The sequence below is a fragment of the Aphelocoma coerulescens genome, chromosome 4 (genome assembly GCF_041296385.1).
Source record: "Aphelocoma coerulescens isolate FSJ_1873_10779 chromosome 4, UR_Acoe_1.0, whole genome shotgun sequence".
NCBI classification, from domain to species: domain Eukaryota; kingdom Metazoa; phylum Chordata; class Aves; order Passeriformes; family Corvidae; genus Aphelocoma; species Aphelocoma coerulescens.
The window spans coordinates 68,171,636-68,194,186 of NC_091017.1; the positions used below are offsets into that span (position 1 = coordinate 68,171,636).

A 22,551-nucleotide genomic window follows, 5' to 3' on the forward strand; every position below is an offset into this window, starting at 1 on the left:
CTCTGAAAGAACAGGAAAAGAGAAACCATGTTCTGCCCAAATTTGCCTGGCTGAAGTTGGAAGCAAAGGGTGGTTCCACAACATGTAACTATGGATGATTGACTCAAAGACCCTCAGCTGGGACCATGACATATAAATCAGAGAAATCCATGACCATATCAGAAGTCATGGTACCAACCAATCCTTACCATGGTGCCATGCAGTATTCTTGGACATCCACATAGAAACAATTGCAGCAAAAGGGTAGATAACTTGGAGACCTAATATTTTCATTTTGCTTGTTCTCAGTCAAAACTGTTGCGCTTAGTTTCCTACCCTATCCTTTGCATTAATTTAGAATTATTGGTTCTATTTGCTGAACAGGCTGTAGGCAAATGAAAGATGCCATGGGTGTAAGGTCTCTCATTTCTGTTTATTTTTTATCTCAGAATTCTTCTTTACTCACAGAAATCATGTTTATAATGGAAATTAGAAAGGATCTAAGGAAATCCTTTCATCATCTCTCTGCTTGCTGTGTTGAGGAATTATCACCAAAAGTAGAAACACTGACCTTCTCCTCATTCAGAAATAATAGAGAAAATCAACTCAACCAGTAAAGATTATTTCAGTACATGTAGGACAAAACTACTTAGTTGTGGCATTCCTATTACATCCTAGGGAAATTGTCACATTAGAATGGCTATTAATTGCCTTGCTGAATGATCGTCTATTTTGTTGGCAAACCTCATGCTGTTGCATGTTTATTGCAAGGGAACAGAGAGGTTAATTCACATGACATTGAATTCTTTTGCCATCTTTATATTAATACCTGATCATGTTCTCAGGAGCAGTGGTTTGACTGGTTCATGGGTGACAGTGAGTAGGTAAAACAGCATAAGCAAATCTTTTGAATATTTTTATTTATTTTTTTTTATTTCTCCATGGCTTTGAGCAACACGAAAGAGCATCACAGGCAGTGTGTTGCTCCCAGTGCTGCTACAGGATCTAACCTAAGTTTGATAAGATATAAATTAGCTGAGTTTACTCTTGAGTATGTAAGCAAAGGGGTATTTATCAAAACAGTGTACAAAACTTCTGCTATGTTTGCTTGTGCCACTTCATTTTTCATCAACCTTCTTGAAGCATCAACCTTTAGTCTGGCATTAGAACTGGAGTGTTGAAAATAGTTTCTTAATTGTTCTATGCACTATGAGTTGCTTTATTACCAGATTATATCCTTATGATTCAGATTATAGTTGGAGGTATATGATATACAATAAAAATATGATAAGAAGTGTCACTACAGCTCATCATTGATTAAGATTTTATTTTACTCTCCTCTTAACTAGGATTGACTAGATCACAGGCCATTTCATTTAAGAGGCTGTATGTGAGAGCTTTGTTGATTTTTAATTTTCCTCCATTGATTTTCAGCATCCAGAGAGCACTTGTTCTCTAATGGCTCTCTGTGTTGGTGTTTGCTTGCAAACTGAAGTAAAAGATAAATGGCTTTCAGGGTAATACCTCTCCAAGGGCTTCTGCTTGAGGGTTGGTGGCTGTTAGCAGTGCTGCATTATGTTTAGAAAAGTTCTGTGCTCAAACAAAAGCATTCTTGAGCCTCTTAAGTGTGGTAAAATTGTTTTAGGTGTGGTGTGATAACAGTCTCTAGCTGATATATAAATCTTTGCAAAGAATAGCCCATTTGTCCACAATTTTCTATGAAAGTAAAATTCTGTGCACTTTTTTGTAGGAATTTAAATGTATTCCTTGCTCATGTTTTTTTCCACAGCAAACAATTGATTTTTCACTTAAAAAAAAAATAAGATTTGCTGGTATTCAGTTAGTTTTTAACAAGTATTTGTGCTAAAATGCAGTGCTAAATTGAAAGTTTTGGCCTGTGTATAGGAAAACAATATTTTTGAAATAGCTATAAATTCAATTTTCAAAATCTTTGCTTGCTTAGGAATGTTAACCTCATCTATAGTGTAAGCTTCTTTATATTTGTATATTTCAAGCCTTCTTGTTCACTGTTGCTCTGGTGTACCATTGCAAAGAGTAATAATGTTCTGTCTTATAACCACTGCTAATGAAAGGGTCCTACTTAACACCCCTTGCTCATTGCTTACTCAGACCAGGCTTTATTATTTAGAAAAGACATATCCTTATTCTAGGGTTGAGAAAGCCATGGAAAAAGAAGTGTGAGGCTCTAGGAGCTCCAGAGAGATGATCCAATGGCAGCATTTCCTCCCATCATCTTCACTGGAAATGCTATTCATTGCCTCAGAAGGTCCTATTTTGGTGTCAGGTAGCTTAATACAGCTTGTACATAGAGTCTGCAGTATGTATTGTCATTCAAATTTAAAAATTGGGGTAATAAAAAATTTTAAGAGAGTTCAGTTGTTAAACATACACTGCTTATGTATGCATCCATGTATGCATGCATGTATGTATGCTTATGTATGTATCCATGCATGTCTTTTTTTAATTAGGGTTTCAGCTCTTCAAGTGTCCTGTAAAATCAGTAAAAACTTGGCTTAAGGGACCAGTGATACATTTTTGTTACTCCATGTTTTTCATGCTACTTGTCAAGCTTAATTCAAGCAGCTTCAGCAAAGATCTAAAGATTCGTATTCAAATGTCTTGATCAGGTGTGAAACAGCTTACAAACTACCCCATTAGCATATATGTCTGAGAAATTAAAGACTCAGTCTGAAATGAAGAGAAGCTAAAAATCCTGGGCTCCTTTCTCTGCTCTGCTGCTGTGACATTTTGTACCTCCAAGATGAGCATTGGAACAGCCTCAACAGTCCTTGTCCCCTCACCCTGCAGAGTGCAGCTCTGCAGAGTTTCATCAAATCTGAAAATTAAACCCTGGATTTCAGATTGGTTTCTGTGTTCTGCGCCAGTAGTTTAAACTGGTCATGTTGGCACTAAGCAAGTGGATGATGCTATTGACTTCAGTTCAGTGCTTAAGGTTAAGCATTTGCACAATTGCATTTGAGAACTGGGGAATAAAATGAAAGGTACAAAAATTAGTCTTTAGCAGAGGACTGGGACAGGAACCTCTCCATATCTTAATTTACAAATGAGAAGAGTAGCTTTTTCTTTTTTTCCCAAGCAAATCCTGTCACTGTCTTATAATGCAATATATCTGAAATGCAATATATCTGAAGCCTTCCCTTAGCTCTTTTTAAAAAGTTATGCATGGCTGATGGCTGTGTGTGTCACAGGGCACATGGAAATCTTTTGCTGGAGGCTTTGTTTCAAGCTTGTGGGGCTTTTCCTTCTCAGTGGTCAGGCATATTACATCAGATGGGCTTTTGTTTTGTTTCTTCAATGCAACTTTCAGGGTGACCTCTGCTGAGATAAAAGGACTAAAGCCACTGTGATTTTTCCTGAAGCAACATCTCCAGCAGAAATGGGCAGTTCATTGCTCTGACAGCAATTGCACACTTCCAAAAAGAAACCAAACCAGACCAGAGCAGACCTGGCAGAGCCATTGCCTTTCTGTTCCCTCTTTTAATTGCTTGTGAATCGGAGCTATGTTAGGTCTTGACATACAGTAGTATATGCAATAACCATAGTAATGATTGAGAAAAAGCACTGTATTTTTTTCCTCTCGGAATTAAAGGAGTATCATAATGTTACATTCCTGGTTGGCTGTTCATTGAAGGCTCTTCTGGAAGAGCTTGAAATTTAGGCTATAACTTCACTGCATGGTTCAGTGCTGTTTAAACTCAGGCAAATGTAGTGTGAAGGGGTTTGAAATTCTGCCAATAGTAAGAGTTGGATTTAAGCTACTGTTATGGAAAGCACCACCAAAATAGGGAAGATGTCCAGGTTTAGACCACACAGAGGTGACACCGCAGCTGGTCTGTATTGGAGGGATATGTTTGTGCTGGGGATATGTCCCAGAGCCTCATTTTCCAGTAAGTAAGTTTAAATATGATTTTAGGCCAGCACAGAGCTCCAGAGAAGGATCTTCTCCCTCTCCCTCCCTCCTAAAAAGGGAGTGCAGCAGGTTGGCCTTGAAGGAGCTCTTCTTGCAAAGATATAATCCTCAAATGATTGAAGGGGAAAGACAACCAAGGAGTTTAAGTGAAATGAGTCCTGATGTTTTTTCTGGCTGGCTTTCAAACAGAGTCTGGTGCAGCAGCCTCCCTGCAGGAGAGGCTTGTCACCCAGGATGCTGTGGAGAAGGCTGGCTGCTCTGCTTATGCTCTAGGTGCTCTGTAGGGATGCAGCAGTTTTTGGTGAGAGTGTAGTGTTTACCTTTGTGTAGCTGTGAATGGCTAATTTGAAAGTCAGGGAGAGGAGATATGAAACCTCCATCTCTTGTGGAAGTGGCAAATAATAGTCTTTGTTGTGGAGGTGACTCCGTTTCCTCTCACTGCAATAGAAGGTAGGAGATTTTATCATGTAAGTGATATTAGACCATATCACAATCCATAAATCAACCATGTTCTTTGAAATGGAATGTGGGATGTGAGGTGTGTGTGTGTTTATCAGCAATGGATGCCCTAGAGCATTTCATGGGAAACAGCTAAGGATGATATCAGAGAATAGTCCTGGAATAAGATTCAAATGAATAAAATTGTGTATATTTTTCATAATACTTGTTTTTAATCAGATGCCTAGCAAGGGAGTTGTAGGAGGGCACTTGAGTGGTTTGAAGCTGAAAATCAAGCATTTTTATGGAAATAGATTCATTAAAACTGCCTGTTATAGAAGGGCAACTGTTTTTCTGTGAACATGATATTTGTTCAATAATTGAAATATGTTTCTTAAAAAGAACTATACTTTTCAGTTTTCTTTTTTTTCTTTTTTTTTAGTTATGCAGTTCATGAATGCTATTTATAAGTAGACTAGATACCTTGCCCCAGAATACCTGGAACATATCTACCTGCTTTTTACTGATCTGGTAATGTAACCAACCTGCAAAATAGTTTTATTTCATTACCTACAGGTAAATTAGTAATTTGGATCAGTAAGTAGAGAAGTGGTTCTGCATCTTGGCATGCATTGTCTGATGTTGATGAAGCAAACTCTAGTCGCTTGAAGTTACTTGTATTATTTAAAATACTTTATATGATCTAGTACCTTTTTTTGCAATATGTTTTAAAAATATTTTTAAAGCAGTTCTTGCACTTTGAATCCTGTCTTAGACTTGAAACAATAGACCTTGTTATTGCCTTTGCACACAGGTTTGGGGAAGCCACTTGATTACTTATCATAGTTATGCTGTCATCTTTTTAACCTTCCTATTAATTCTTAAATTCTACAGAGTGCTGTTTAGTTTTTATTTTCAGCACAGAGAGTGACAGCTTTGGCTTAAAGAAATCTATTCAATTTATTCCAGCTTCAGTATTTGATGTCAGAGGGTGCAATGTGGGGCAGCTGCTCCCTGTGGGATGGGGAGCTCAGAGCCAAGGTGAACCCTGTGGCAAGTGAGGCAGGGATTGCCAGGTGCATGACAGTGATGAGGCTGCAGCTGGGGAGAGGGGTGAGCCTTGACTGTGGTTTCCTCACAGTGTATCTATGAGCATCTTCTTCCTTCCCACCCCAAAATTTTTCACAAGTATTTTCAACCCAAGTTAGCTGTTCTGCTAATCTCGTAATTCAGCCCCTGGGCTGGTCAGCTTGAGCGGGGGGCCGGAGTGGAGACATCCTGAGGTCTGCTGGGCTTCTGGGGTGACTGCATGCCCCACACATTCAGAATTCAGCTTCATGGGTCTTCCAGACAGGGAGTATGATTTACTTAATGTGTGTTTGTTTTACATATCCAGTTGTTTAACTTAAATTCAAAACTGCATAAGACTCTTTTTCATATAAGGTGAGTGGTGTGAGTCAGCCCATTTATGTATATAATCTGATTTTATATTGCAGAGTCAAAGGCACCACGAGGAAGGAAAATGCTGTGAAACCTGCAGTATAAATCCTTAAAATAGATCCTCTGAGTCTTGAAGTCACCAATTTCACACTGCTCACTGTACAAAAATGTGTTGGTTCAATCCTCCAGTTGGCCAGAGTCCCTGTTTTAAACATTTATTTGTAATTTCTTTGGCATTCTTTCCCTTTTGTAAGTATCTGAACTAGACCTTTCAAGGCTAGCATTTCCTCCACTCTCCTTCTCTGATGGGACAAAAAGATTGCTCCTGTCGTGCCCCTGGAGCCTGAGTGAGACAAGAACTGGTGCCTTGTTAGCCTGAGAGCATCCTGATTTCTCCAGGGATGGAAAGCGATGCTGTTGTAAGCAAGATGACCCAAGTTCACTTGGTTTGGTTGCATTATGTATATTGATATTGGTTCTTTTGTCACTTGGCTGACTTGTCACTTAACAACCCTCCTGTTTTGAAGTCTAGCAGCATGCTGGACACCAGCTAAACCTGAGAGGCACTGGTGATCTATTGTGTGGGAGTTAAGGGTGTCTGAAGTTGTGGTTTGCAATTCAGTGAATGCACATCGGTTCCTGTGGCAGATGCCATTAGTTATGGTTTCCCTTTAGGCAAAAGGTTTGCAAGCTCCTTTTGTAGGAAGTTCACTGGTAAAAGAGAAAGGCGTAGTGTGCACATGGAGTATTCTCCCCGCTCCAGAGCCACCCACTCTTCTGCAGTTTTTTTTCTTTTTCTATACATTGCATAATTTGCTGTTTATTGATGGGAGGGTATTTTCACCTTTTCCATCTAATTTTGTTTACAGTATGACTGTGTGGGTAAACTGGTTTATACTTTTCAGCTGAAGTTAGACAAATTTGTGTAACTCATGGCAAAACTGAGCGTGACGTGCTGGAATGAAACTTCATGGAAAAAGAGACAGAGAGAGGTAGACACCATCAAGGTGGGTCACACTTTCTGTGTGACAGCATCAGGGATTGCTTGCAGAGCGCTGCTTGCAAGCTAATTAACAGACACTCTTCTCAACACGTAGTTTCTTATATGCTTATAGAGCATATATCCTCACTGTTAGTACATGAGCTGCTGGATGTTTGGCTGTGTACGCAGGGTGTTGATGGTAGAATTTTATAGGACTTTTTTTTTCATAGTCTTTTTAAAACAGACAAGCTGTGAGAATCAGCACCATACCATGGTGACAAAGTACATTCTGTACAGAACATCTGGTGACCCCTTTCAGCTTTCCCCATAAACCATAGAGCACCTATTGATGACCTTTGTGTCGGCATTTTCATCAGGTTGCTGAAGAGGCAACATTGCTGGTTTGATCAATACAACTCAGTTAGATTTACTGATTCCCGAGATAAACAGCAAGTTTGTAATTACTCAGTGTACTTTATTTTCTAGCAGCTATGTCCAACCACACCTGTCAGTTTGCACATGTCACAGGATTCAGATCATTTCAGATCTCTTTTGTTTCCCACAGTGTTGTGAGCTGGTGGACTTTCTCCAGCAGAAAAGGAAAAACATGATTTTTAGGATTTGAGCCCGTCACTGCAGTCTTCAGAGCAGTGACCATAATGTGAAACAAATATTCTGAGATTTTAAGAGGGCACATTCTTAAAGCAGAGTGTGCTACTTGAAAAAAGAGATAGACTGTCTCAACGTACCATACTAAACCTACAAATCAATAACAAATGAAATTATCATAGTGTGTCTAACTGACCGACTATCACTGATTTTAGTTTTATTTCTGAATACAAATATAATTTTTGTTGTTTCCAAGACTATGCTTGGAACTGGGAGTTCTATTATGTGTTATTACCTCTATATCTGTGTACCTGCTCTTTTCTTGTACATTGACAGACACGTCAGTCTCAAGTTTCAGGAGTTTTAAGTCTCCAGTGCATGTTAAAACTCTAGGCTCAATGTGAGTGTTGGGTCTCTTGAGCAAACTATATGCCAGTCAATAAGAAGCAGTAGTTAATCAAGCCTATCTGGATATCTGCAAACCTCTGTGCTCCATGTTAATGGACAAGTCTCTCAAAATGCCTTTTTCTCCCTGGGGTTGGTAAAGCAGTTATTTTTCTCTTTGAAAATGCAGGTCTTCTACTTCTTGGAAAATATGTGCTAAATAACACAAAATAGTTAGATGAGACCTACCATTCCTATAATCACATTTTCCCCAGAATTGCTCTTGCTTTTTAGTAATCTATTTACTGTTGTAAGAATGCTGCAATTACTGGACCCAGGCATACTTAGTGAAGGACTTGCTAAGTGGCTCTGTTAGAGATATGTTATTCTTCAATTTGGCTGCCTGTTAAGGAATTACAGCCATTCCCTCCCTGTTTCTTTTCTTCTGGTACACAGATTCTCTACTGATATGAACAGGCAAAGTTTCATTGATAACAACACTTGATTTTGAGCCCTCTTTTCTCTATGCCCTCTCCCATACTTTAGGTGGTATTGCTGCAAGGAACTCTTCTTATCAGCTTGCATAATTTATTTTAGTAAATATAATGGTTTGATCATCCCTTTTGCTGGGGGTACAAGCCTGATATCAATGGACAATCCATGCAAAAAGAAGAGAAGGATTCAGTGAGGCCCAACAGATGGAACTGACTTCTATTTTTTTTTCTAAATAATTTTGATACTCAGGGGTTTGAGTGTCTGTTGTCCTGAAACCCATTTACTGACTTCTGAAACTGTGAGAAGAAGCTGCAAGCACACAACTACTGTGGCCATGTAAAATGGAGGCAGCAAGGAAACAGGGCTGGATTTACACAGCAAGCAGAAAGGATTTGAGGAACTTAATACAAGGGTTAATAAGTGCTCTCAAAGGTAGGAGCAGCCTGAGTTTCCTAACGAGTATTTTATTGTATTTCAGGCAACTGTTTCTCCAAAAATTATCATCTTTGTTTTCTTTGAAACAAGACTGATCCGCAGTTGAACTGTGCTGAGACACAGCTTTAACAGAATTATACGAGCTGTTAATAGTTAGAAAAACCCTGTGCTAGACTCACAGCTTGTATAAACTGTTGCAATTACATTGTGTTCAGGGGAGTTCTGCTTGTCACATCAGCCTGAGGGTCTGGTGCTCGGGCACCAGGCTGAGGCTGATGGGCAGCATGTGACTGCTGTTTTCCCTACCTGCTGTGCCGTTTTGCTTACTGTGGGGTAGGGAAAATATCTAGGTTTAGAGATTCCTTGCTTGGACTTTGAAGAGATCTTTTGCCACCTCTAATGCTTCAAAGTTCTCAAAGGGTGCAGCATGCCAAGGTTTTCCTAGCTGGGATCAGCCTTCTCTGCTATAGAACCTCCCTAATGGAGGCAGAAATAAGTGTGAGACTTCATTTCACAGCATAGTGCAAAAGTGCTTTAAAGGAGGTCCAACTTTCAAGGAGAAACTGTATTGTTGAAGGTATTCTCATGCAAGCAGTATCTGCGTTGCGGTCTTTGCACTGGTTTGCAAAGAGGTGGATGGGAAAGAAACTGGTGGGCTCATCCTTTCCTCGTTGTCTGCTCCTTAGGAAAACTGTAACTAAGGACAACTATAATTAAAGTTTTCTACTTTATACAGATTCATCTCCTCTAGAAGTTGATTGGTTGTTTTTAATATAGGATAAAAGTTTAAATTGATAGCCTAATCTCTTAATCTCTTCCTGTAGCTCTCTTGTAGTGCTCTTAAATTATAAAATTCCTATAAGACTGGTGCTATTTAAGTCCAGAGGAACCTGAAAAATGCTAAGCTGGTTTTGTGCAGAGCTGCATTTTTTGGTAATTGTCTACAGTAATGCAATGTCTGTGATAAGATGAGGTTTTTCCCTTGTAATTTTGACACCATGATGTAATAGCTCTACGATATACATGCTGTTTAGTAGTCCTTGCTTACTCCTATGTCTTCAAAACAAGTAAAGGTAAATAAATATATGGTGAAGACATTTTTAAAATCTTTACTTTTTTGGATGTCTAAACAGAGACTTTTTTCCAGATGATTACTGCTTGCCATTTTCCAAAGCAAGGGATTGTCTCCAAGTAAGTGTGCTGGAATGCGATATCAAATCCACTGTGTCTTTGCTCCCTAGGTAGCCTGTTATAGCTAGAGGGAAGGGCAGCCAAGTGTTAAATTACATGTCTCAGGCCACAGATACTAATTTCAGAGATGGCATTGAAATAGTGAAAACAATTAGCACCCTTCCTTGGACTGATATCTTTCAGTGGGGAAAATAACCACACCCCAAAAAACCCCAATAATTCTCCCCCATTGTAAATCTTCTATTTTCTTTTTCCTTGTTCCACCTTTAAATCCATAATGGCCTAAGTTAATTCTCTCTCCCTCTATAAAGTACCTCTTATGACCAAAGAGAGCTATTCCTTATGTGTAAGATAGGTGGGTATGAATTTCTAGTCTATTTTAATATGGTTTAGCAGGTGGAAGAGGGAGTAGAATTACTTTCAGGTGGCCAGGTACTCCTTGGTGTAGCAGCAGCAGGTGAACTGCTGGCCCCTAGTGGTAAATGGGAAATAATTGGACAGTCTGAGTATCCCTTGCTCAGAGATGATGTTTTCTGATGTTATGTCATGTTAGTTACACCAAGATTCGATGTATAACTGAGACCATGGCTGTGATTTAGTTTCAGTTACATGAATTATTCATTATGATTCAGATAATCTTGAAATTAAATACTCTTCGTTTTAACTAAATGAAAGAAAGCTCAAGCTGTGTGTGAGCACTGGGAGAATAAAATTTGTGCATTAAGGGCTAAGGGTAGAGTAATTTTAAGGGAACAAGCAGCAGTATTTTATAATTTCTGTAAAGAGGAAAAGCTTCTGTCAGGCTGGTTGTGAGAGACAGATGTCATTATAAAACATGTAATCCTCTGAAGGTACTTATTTCTTTTCCAAGTGAATCCATAAAGAGCTACAGCTCTGGGATATATGGGCAGTTAATGAGGGAAATAATACAAGGGCCAGTTTGGTGTCCCACAGGTAAGTGCTGTGTTTCAGGGCTCGCTTGGGACAGCAGAATCCAAAGAGGAGACAAGCTGCAACATTCTCATTTTTAATGCATCACCAAACTGTGCTCCAGCCCAGCAAGCATTGCAGTGGTGCTGTCTTGGGGTGACCTTATGATGTGTATCCCATATCGCTGCCTATGCCCAGAAATTAATTCCTGTGCCTTTCTATGCCTCTAATCTGAGCCTGAGAGGGGGAAGGAAAAAACTGAGCAAAACTTTTTCAAAGCGTTTGCAGCTTGTTCAAGGTCACACACAGATAGCAATTGGTTTTCCCCACTGCAGCAGGGGAGGGAGGAAGCACCCGGCTTGCTGCGCCCAGAACAGTTTTTTGGCCAGTGGTTCAGCTGCTTTGTTCTCCGGAGAGAGACTGAGAGTTGAACTTTTCCTTCTCTGGAATTTCGGATTTTCTCCCTTTTCTACTGGACTGCTTGATTGCTGTAACATCAGAGCACATCGGGAGGACTTTCCACCGGGCACAGAGGGCCTGGCCCTGGGCCAAGCCCCAGCTCCGAGGAGACCAAAGGGAGGACTCGAACGCCTCCCCATGTTTTTCCTCTACAGCGAAAGATTTTACCATTTAACATTATTTTCCTTTCCCGTGTGTTTGTTAAATAAATCTTCTTCACTTTCCTTCAAGGAAAATTTATTTTTTCCTGAACCTGGTGGGGGAGGGATGGTTGTGCCTTCTCTCAGAGGATGTATTTCTAAATTTGGCCAAACCGGTACATGTGATGAAATTCAGTAGTTGTCATATGGAAATCGTAGCCAAAACATGTTGAATCTATCCAGAAGTTTCCAGGAGAAATGTTCATTATAGCAGTACCTTGGAGGAATTCAAAGAAGGGAGGAAAATGCAAACCTTTCAGGACAGTTGAGAGGAGAAAAGCCTCCTTTATCAAGCCAAGAAACAATTACTGTGAGAAGTGAGACATTTAATCTTACTAATTTGTGTGTTGCCAGATGCTTTTACATTGCTTTGTTTTCTTTGATTAATGTGTCTGAATTAAAACTTACCCATTGCTCAACTTGTATTTATACTAGACATAGTTACTCTCAGCTTAGTGCAGTCCTTTTTTTAAAGGCCAAAAATAATGGCCCTGAGTCCTAATCACAGAAGCTGGTGTAATTCAGAGGTTGAAGCAAAAGATCTGTGCCAAGATAAAACGAGAATGGAATTTGATTTCCTTGCTCTGAATGGGGAGGGACTTTGGCATTGTGGTTGAGCTACTGTTTTCTGGTTAGCTCAGACTAACAGCCGTTTCTGCACAGATATTCCCTTCTGTAAGATCTCCTTCATCCTCACCCCTTTTTCCTCTGAAGTGACAGAAAGGATCTGCTTACGCTTATGTGCACCTCAATAACAGTATTTCCCAAATGTTCTCTGGCAGGAATTTTTTAGTGACTAATAGCTTCTCTTTGTGTATCCATTTGCTCCCTTTACACCCCCATCCCCCTGTCCCTCCCCAAGACCAAGGGCTGTAGAGAGCAGCTTCTTCTTGCCTGCCTGACTTCGGGCTGGCTGGTGGTATGGGGGTTGTTAGGACCTGAATGAAGGAAGTGGCAAAAGCAAATTTAAAAAGCCATAAATTGCAAGAAGCAGAACAGCCAGCTGTTGTTTCAGTATAGCCTCCATGAAGTTCTTAGTACTGTAGAGATTTTCATGTTTAAGATTTGTCTCTGAAAGTGTCAATATTTCAGCAGTTCCAGAGTCTTTTGGAACTTTTCCCTGGTTGTCCCCGCCTTGGAAGAATGTATGGCTTTACTGTAACTGCTGGAAATCAGGCTTTGTGTTTGGTTCTTAGTGCTGTTCCCCTTATTCACAGGGAGCAGTGGCTTGGAAAAAAAGACTGATGCCCCTTCTGGCATTCATGATAGGATTTCATTCCATTTACAGGGCCTTAACATTACTTACTCAGCTGTGCAGGGGTTGATGTCAGTGAATAGCTGCCTGAGTCATTTTTGAGTTATTTAACATGTTGAAAATAAGCCTGAGGCTGTCAGACAAGTAACATCTACATAGGCTTTTTCTAGCTGCAGCCACTCTCAATTTCTGTGCTATATTAAAGCTAAGCTAATAATAGTACTTTGGGTGATACTTTGATGGGAAGCTTTGTTAATGCACTTGTGAGGACTAAAGAGACCAGTTAAGTCAGTGCCAGAAGTGTGAGAGAGGCAATGATGCTAGACTAGAGATTGAGTGAATAGATGGAGCAGCTAGTTGTTTTGCTAAAGCAGACAAAATATGTGTGTAGGTCTTCGCAGCACATTAACTACAGAGTAGGAACAATAGCTACATTATCATAGCTGGAGCTTCTTTCCTTCTTTAAGATGAAATTGTTTGTTAAAAGTAAGGCTAATTTTATAAATATGAGTACAGGTATTCAGATCCTTGATACATATTGGTAGTCATTCCCACACTGAATCATTTTTTCTGCAGTAGCCTACAATTTAGCCCGAGTTAATTAGGAAGAAGGTGAATGTTACATCTTTGCTGAGCTGTCAGCAGATGACGTACAGAAGGCAACCATGTCTGCAGTACTGTGCAGCAAAGTGGGGCCATCTGCAAGATCATTTGGTGACTTGAAGGTCAAGAGAAGGGTGGTGGCAATGAGAACTGCATCTGAGAAGAGCAGGGGATGCTGGTGAGTTGTACTGGAGAGCTTAATAAAGCCACTGTTGTGGCAGAGTTTTGTGTCAAACACATCTGTGTCTGGCGGGCCAGACCACTTTTTGGTAGCATTGGTGGAATCAGTGGAGCTTGCTGACTTGCTGCCTTTGAGATTTTTGTCTCAAGTGACACTTCTATGGGCTTAGAGGTGTGGATTAGCTGACATCCAACACTGCCTATTCTGAGTAAGACATCCTTGTTAGGGAATTAAGATTAGGATATCTAATAATAAACACAATGGTCACTGCAAGACTAACCCTATAGAAATAATTGATTTTTTTCTATTTAAATTAAGTTCAGAAAAACTTACGCCGTCTTAAAATTAATAGTTTTATAATTTTTTCAATAAGCTGGTGATAAATACTGTATAATATATGTTTACTTTGCTGGCTGTGTGTTTCCTTCTGTGTGGGAGGAGCTGTAGGGTGAGATCTAAGCATATCCTGACAGAGTTATTTTGTTTACTTTCTTGGTTTGCCTTACCGTTTTGTCTCTATGGAATAACTATAATGTATTAGATAAATTCTGCTCATTCTATAAAATTGTATAGGTAAGATTGAAAACTATTTTGAAAAAAAAATACAGATTCTGTGTATTGGGTTTTATTTCCTTGTTCATATTGAATAAGGCTCTAGAGGAAGAATTATATGGCATATGGTATTGTTTGGTGTTAGTAATAGTGGCAGAAGACAGCTTTATACATTTGAGTACTATTTCCTTATCTAAATCTGTGAAAGCATTAAGGGCAGCACAAAGAAACAGGACAGGGTAAGAGTAGGAAACAAATATGCTGGAAAAGGTGGTGAAACATGCAAATACGTTAGTGTAAAGACACTAAGCTTGGGACAGCCTTTGGCTGCTTTCTCCGTAGATGCTCACCTTTAAGAGGTAAGCCAGCATGTGAAGTCCTGTGGCAGGAAAACCATTGCACATGTACTTGTTGCTGATTGCCACTGTCAGCTTAGCTTTGTTACTTCCCAGCAGAGAATTTTGGTACAATTTTCAAACATTATATAGAGAAACTGCCAGCCAGCCAGGTTCACAGGCTCATCTGGGGCTGTCCAGGGATGGAAGGAGGATGCAGAACACAGCTTGCGGGAGGCTTTCTTCTGTCTTCCCCTGCATAGCTCAACGTGGCAGCTCTGTGGTGGAAACTACAGCACCTTTGCCTTTCAGTTGAATATGTTCTTTTGATTGCAGAAAACTGGTCAGTGTAGGGTCACAAAAAGTCCTGTAAATTACCTCCATGGAGAGTTGTGGAGGCTGCTGGTGCATGTTACCCTGTGGGAGATAGAGTCTGTCATCTATATGCAATATACAAAGGAAGAAGGGCCAGATCTTCCCACCTAGGAATGACAGTTTTCTGTCCAGATTGACCCCTGTTCTGGATGTGAGGAAGATGATGGGGTCAATGCTCCATATTTCATTTATCCCCCTTCTCTCCAAGCATACGTAAGCAGATATGCTCCTCTCTTGTATTCCCTTTGTGATTTCCTGGCGTGCTTTTTTCCCCTGCTTCTTCGTACATGGACCAAGTGATAAACCTTGAAAGCAAATGTGCAAGAATAAGGAGATTGTCCACTCTCTGTACCCCTTACAGGCAGACTTTGGAATGCTTTTTGTTTCAGCTAGAAATGTCAAAATAATCAAAGGCTGCAAAGCTACTGCTTTGCATTAAGGGAAAATGTTGACACCGTTTTCACTTGCATCAAGGCCCTTAATGAGCAACTGTTAAGGAGGAGAGGACCAGCACAAGTAACTGTATTTCTCTTTGGGATTACCCTGTCAGCTGCAGTTCTCCTTTTCAGAAAAGCAGAATAGTATTCTTATGCTAATTAGAAATGTAATATATATTGAGGACTGAGACTCTCTTTTTACACCTGGAATATGAAGCTTCCAATCATCCTAAAAAATTGAATAACCATTTCTGCCACTGTGTGTTGAGAGCAGGCTTGCAGATGGAATGTGGGGCCGTTAATGAGTCAATGGTAGATCATTGTCCTAACCTTGTCTTGGCCTCTGTATCATTCATGGATAAAGTGTGAATATCTTTGGATGGTGTAATTGATAGGAGGCCTCTTCATGAGATTTCTAAAACTCACTTAGTCTCTTGCCTGGTACAGATATGCTTGCACAGACAATGGAACAGGGACATTTTTAGCAGTTAAAGCACTGAGAAATGGAAACTAAGGGAAGTAGTCCCGCTTTGTGGGATTTAAGCATGCAAAATCTATTAATACTTTTAAATTCTGCTAGTATTCAAATGTAAAAAAATATGCAAGTTAATGTAAAATATGCATCTTTTTTAGGCAGGATTGTCTGAAAACTGACATATTGATGTTCTAGACTTTACTGAAATGGCTTTTGTTTTTATGAAGAAATAGAGCAATCACAAGCTTTACTAAGTGGATGTCATCACTCACTGATTTCTGTACTGTGCAGCTGTGATGCTTTTTGATTTCTCTGGTGATTCCATTGTCACTGTTCCAGGCACAAAGGCTGTTCATGTGGGATCTGTACACAATATGAGGTATTTATTTTAATACTCAGACCTTTATAAGACAGCTCTGTGCAAGGATTGGTTTAATACTGGGCCAAAGACAAGATAACGCCAAAGTCCAAATTCAGGTTCCTAAAGACTGCAAAATTCGCAGGAGAACTAGCTTAAAGATCTCTTTATTCCCCTGACAAAAAAAAAAAAAAAAAATTGTGTCCTAAGTATTTAGAAGTAACATTTGTTGTTGTTATGATGGGGGTTTTTTTTGTCATTGTTAGTATAGAAGCAGATTTTTGTGTTCAACCGGTGCTGATCTTTTAAGCAACAAAAGGAAGGGGCTGGATTAAAACCCCCAAATATTACTTTCTCTGTACTCTCTTGTTACTCTTCATCTGCTTCCTAAATGATACTTCCAACTTATATGATGATTTTAAAGAACTGGCAACTTGGCAAAGTGTGAAAATTTCATTTGCTTATACACATCTGGAATATTTACTTTTTTTATTGTTCAGGATTTTGGATTTATTTTGCTTTTTGATTATAATGTTGCTGAAGGCCTAATTCTAATAGCTATCATTTTAACGGGGTTTATATTTTCATTGGAGCCTCACCTCTAAAAATTTGATTTAGACCTCGTATTAGATTTAAACCTCATGCTGGCAATAAGGACTGGTTTGTTTGCTCCTTAATGCTTTGATTTTATGTCCTCATCTCTAGAAGGTTACAAGTTCTGGCTGTCCCTCAGTTTTCAAACAAAATGAGATCCATTAGATGCATTTTGTGCTTCAGCCTAACAATATTTGGTTATGTACTTAATGAAAAAGATTGCTGGTGGATGCTCTTCTGCTGCTTTGAGTTGTTATCTGTGCTCATTGATCCATGACAGCAGTTTAATTACATGAAAAATGAATGTCGATGGATGTGGAAAGAAATAAATCTTTTCAATCTGTGCAGCATAGTTCACTGAAATTACTGAGTTTACTACACTTTCTCACTACCTTTAAGAAAGGTTAAAATGGAGCTATAATGTACTGTGTGTCTGCATCCTTCAGCACTGTGTCTCACTGCTTTTAAAAAGAAGACCTGGAACAATAAGCTGATTTATAGAAGAGAGCTTTGTAGACTCCAGGTGATCTGTCTTTATGTGATATCTCATGTTTATATTGGGTTGATTTGCTGTGGATTTATTTTAGCCACAGTTAGAATGGCAAGAATCAACTATGAAAGGGTAGGAAGCAGGCTTAACTCTTACCCGAATAACATATCAAAAAGAGTTATTGACTAAGCTTAGCTTTGTCTCTTAGCTGTCAAAGTGGCAACATTTTGGTTGAATGGAAAATATAGACTTCATTCTGTTTTGCTGCAAGGAAGTGCATTCTGGAGAATTTCTTTGAATATAACATATTGTTCAGCCATCACCAGCTGTGTTTTCCATATTGTGGGATTCAAGATCCTCGTATATCTGTGAGGCAGAAGAGTGATTGGCCTTTAGGTCAGTATGTTTTAATGCTCTCTGAAAATAACACAGTAGTTGTGTGAACTGGTTGGTGCTAATCTCTGTTCCCAGTCTAAAAATTGTTTTAGATTTTTGGCTGCATTTTCTAGAAGTCTGCTGAATTGCTAGGTGAAAATACAGTAATTTAGAACTACTCACGTCTTTAACTCTTTTTTGTAAGTGAATTTCCCAAAGGGTTTGATAAAGCCTTTAATTACAGAGTAGCCATGGAATAAATATCCATAGGACAATGCAGGTACCGTTTAAAGCTCAGCTATATCGCCTTTATGGCAATCATGCTTAATGTCAACTAATGAGCGTGGAGCTCATGAGAGAGTAGATATTGGCAGGGTAACACACACGTTGCTGCAACTACAAAAGGTCATTGGATTTTTAAGCTTTCAGCTAGCAAACAGCTACTTCAATGGGCAGGAAGCAGGACTGATATTTCAGCCATAGTCACAGTAAAGTCACTTAAATACATAAGTACAAGCAGTGAAAATCTGACAGCTTCTACCTCCATGGCAGTAGGGAGAAAGGAAACCTGACCTTGGTGGCTCTTACCTTCCCTGCATTGAGTGCAAGGCAAGCACCAATCCAAGTGGTTCATGTTCGTCCCCCACCCATGCACTCACCAACTTCAGACATTGACTCACAGGTTCAACTGTCCCTTCACTTCAAACAAAACCCCAAACCTTTCTATTAAGTATTAGTCAAACCATTTTAGAGACTTTTTTTTTTTGCCTCCCTCTCTTAATGTTATGGTATTCACTTTTGAAACTGAGACTGACTGAAGTGATTTCCCTGAAATCAGGCAGAGGCTAGGATGTGGAAAAAGAAATTATAATTTGGGTCTCCTGGCACTGGTTTGATATTTTGTCTCTTGGGACGTGCATTCTATACCGGCTGTTCATGGCCGGTGTTTCCAGCTTGCTTCTGTATTTGATTTTATAGTCACAGTAACGAGTGTTGTGCATCTTGTTTCCTGCTAGGCCACTTATTGTATTAAAATCTGTGTGCTGCGTTATCCTCAAGTTGAACCCAAGGGTTGGTATATAATAACCCAGTGTTTATGGTTCATTTCATATTGCAGTTTTTAAACATTTTTTCATATTCTTTTGTGCTTTATTCAGAATTGCTGCAAGGACTGAGTGGTCCTGACTGAGTGGGTCTATTGCACAAAGAAGTAGCTTGCAAAATATTAAGGGAAAAATGTATGTGGAAAAGGGAAAAGTTGTTAAACTGTGCTTCTAATTCCCCATTTAGGAAAAGGAGACATTCTTCAGATGCATATAATTTCTTTTTTAAAGAATGGCATTTTCCCTCTTATAATTTTTCAGTCCTGTGGCTTGTAAAAAAGAAAACATAAAAGTACTGCTGCTGTAGTTCTATAGTCTTGCACAGTGTAGGCCAGATCTGGAAGTGATACAAATGTCAATATTAATTACTAGTAGTCTAGTAGGGAGGAGGGTCTTGCTTCCTTTCACTGTAGTAATCTAAAAACTTAGGCATTTAGTACATTTTAGTTGTCAAAATTAATGAAAAGCCATGACATCTCACTGTGAGAAATCAGAATTGGAGTGATACATGAAACATATCGTTGATATGAGTATGACCAGCTTTGTCTAGAGACTGAGGGGATCTACAGTGAGAGGCACGTTTTTATAAATAACCAGCGAAGAAGATTTAGAATTTTGCCTTTCATTGTCATTATTGACTTGCTCTTTGCATGTGTTTGCTGTTAAAACCTTAAGCATCTAATCCTGCCTTAAGTTTACATTTCTAAATTAATAATAGTAAAGGAAACTTTTGCTTGCAGAGTTTTTTCTATTTCTGACATGACAAATGAAAACTATTAATGAGGAATTCCTAATTTCTGTCTGCATTTCTACCATGCATTATAAAATTACTTGAAACAATAGATAGATGTTATTGGTTGCTCAGTTGTTCATGTCTTCTGGTATGAATTGCTGTTATTTTCAACTCTTAAGAATATGGTAGGTCGGTGACTGGGTGTCTGTTGCTGTTGCTGCCCCTCTTTGCACAAAGGAGATTGGTGAGCACCTCCCAAAGCAATAAAATGTGACTTCTGAACCTGGGGAGCTGTGATGCAGACTGTGAATTGGTGTTATGGGAGTGCAGCAGTACAGAAAAAATAGGTGAACTAGAGGAGTACTTTCTGCAAGATCACAGGAGATGAACATAGTGAGCAATCTGTTCTAACTGAGTTTGTTAATAGCTGATCTCCTCACAATCAAGGTCTTTTGTCTTTGGAAAAACTATGTTCTTTCTGAATTGTGTGTGCATTGTTAACCTTCAGGAAGAAATTACCTGAAAAAAATTCAGAATAATATGCACACATGACAGATTTGAGCTCCATCTCTGCTGAAGTGTCTTTTCACTCCTACTAATAATAAGATGGTTGGGGTTATTTTGGAAAATGTAATAGAAAATATGCAACTAGATATGTGACACCATTTTAAATGCTCTTCAATGTCCGTGGCCATTTCCTGTTGGTTACTTGGGCATAAAAGTGTTTGCTGTGTTTCCCCAGATGGTCTCTACTGAAGTACAATAGGTATCTTTTTCAAGGCAACAGATGTTTTAATATTAAGCAGGTTTTCCTGCAGACATGGGAAATACGGGACAGTACCAGTTTTGTGTCTAATGTTGCTCAAATAGAGGTGCTAAAAATGAGCAGGCAGGGGTCTCTCCTGAAATAGGTGACACTGTATCTGTAGATCAAAACTACTTGCAGGTCATTTTGAGCTAGGTAACAATTTGCAGTGGGCATTGTTTTAGTAGGGTATAATGAGCAAGGTGGTAGTTCTGACAGGAAACTACGATCAATAAGGTATGATTGAAATAATTAAATTCTTTTAGAATTAACCTTGAATGAAAGTCTCAGTGTGATTAATGAAGAAAGGAAATATTTGTAAAGTTTTTATGTTAATATTATTAATGCTTAGGATGTATTGAAAATTACTTGTGTATTTGTAGAACTTGAGTGTCTTCCTCAGTAGCATGCCAATACATGCTTTCTGAACTATATAATCAGTGGACTATTTCAGTGTGGTACCAGTCAGATTTGGCAGCAGGTGTGACTATCATGTCCCTTCTGAAGCCAGTTAATTGTCATTCATTCAATTTAACACAGGTATTTTCTGCTGAAGGGGAAATATCAGTGCCTGCTTGATGAGGATATTTAGATTCCATGGCTCTTTTACTAAAGGTGGAATTTTTTTGGTATTCATTGAGAATGTGACCTGCTGAAATCTGTAATTGTTAGGCACATTCTTTAGTTGTCAGCTGTCACCCTGTTGCAGAAGCTTCACTGGCACTGTATGTGACTCAGAAGCCTTCTGGGGTGAGTGGAAGTGCTGTGTTAAAGTATTACTAATAAAAATATAAATACCAAAAGACACATTATCCAGGGAAATTCAGATCTGCAGAATGTGCAGATCTACATGGTCAACCTTTGTGAGGAGCAGTGGCAATAGAAATTTGGGTATCGAGACAAGCAATGGTGGCTTTTGACTCTTCAAAGTGTCACAGATGGCAGGGAGGCAAATTAACAATTCTTTGAGAAAACATTTGTGTGTGTTACCAGGCTTTTGACAGATGGGTTTCTGCAGTAAGACCTGCAAGCTATAGTTTCCACTGCTGCTGTTGACTTATGAATTCAGGGGAGTTAGCTTTGGATCAACAGGGATTTCAGAAGCCTTCAAGGCTTATACTGGGAGGTGAGTGAGTGATATCCTTGGATATTCAAGACATTACTTGGTAATGTCAGGCAAAGGTATGAATTTCTACAACAACAGTGATATGAAAGAATGAACTTTTTAACTTGAAAGATATTAATTTTACTCTCTTCAAGAAATGTGCATATGACTGAAATTCAAGTTTGTTAAGTTTGGTAGCTGGCTCAGCAATTTCCATGGTAGAGCCTGACCACTGGACATGCTGATTATAAAAGCATAGTTCTGTTATTCCTCCTGACAGCCTCAAATGAAATCCTTTTGTTGCAGTTTTCTTTGAGGTGGCTGAGCCTATCAGTGATGCCCATCTGGGGCTGTGGGAGCAGCACCTCATGGATCTGCCCTGTATCCATCCTGTGACACAAATTTTGAACCACCTGAGCTCCTTGAGTGGGGAAGGAGTAAAGGCCTTGAAAAGTAGACACAAATTGCTGTTGACTGTTTACAAAAGAAATCAGAAGGGATCCAAATCTAAATAGTTGATAAAAACTAGTCAGACCAGGGCAGGGTCTTTGCTATATGCATGGTTGCAAACCAGCTCCTCTTACAGGAAGAGAAGATAGGTGTATACGGATATTGTAATGTCTTAAGTTTCTTTTCTCAGATATGTTCAAGCATCTTCTAAAAGGAAAAAAAAAAAGGGCTGGATTAAACTGACCTCAGATCTGGTACACAAAGTCATATTTAACATAGAGGGAAAGCAGCTCTTAAAGAGAATGAAGAGTGTTTATGGTTGTACAAATTCTTGTCATTTTGGATAAGAGCCAACATGCAGAAATGAAGAATTAGGAAGCAAGGAAAAGGCCTAGTGTAAATAAGCTTCACCCAGAGGGTGGCTGGGCACTGGAACAGGCTCCTCAGGGTGGTGGTCGCAGCACCAAGGATGACAGAGTTCAGTAAGTGTTTGGACAATACTTTTGGGCACATGGAGTGACTCTTGGGGATGGTGCTGTGCAGAGCCAGGACTCAATGATCCTTGTGAGTCTCTTCCTACTCAGGATATTCTATCAGTCTATGAGAAAAAACACTAGGATTTATTGGCATCAGAGATTTCAGTAAAAGGCATGTGTCACTTCAGGAGGCATGGAGGGAATTCCATGATGGTTTTAGGTGTTTCCTCTTGGATTAAAAGTTGTAGAAAAAATACAAGCCAACCTATAGAAGTTCCATGCGAAGAAAAAAAAAATTAAAATCCTTTTGCTGAGGTAACAAGAGCAAATGAGGGGCACAGCAAAGCTGTGGGGT

General features: G+C 39.3%; 1 protein-coding gene across 8 annotated transcripts in view; it reads left to right on the forward strand.

Moving 5' to 3' along the window:
* The window catches only part of SORCS2 (sortilin related VPS10 domain containing receptor 2), a 539,351-nt gene that overhangs the window by 321,305 nt on the left and 195,495 nt on the right, over window positions 1-22,551 (forward strand). The window lies entirely within an intron of this gene.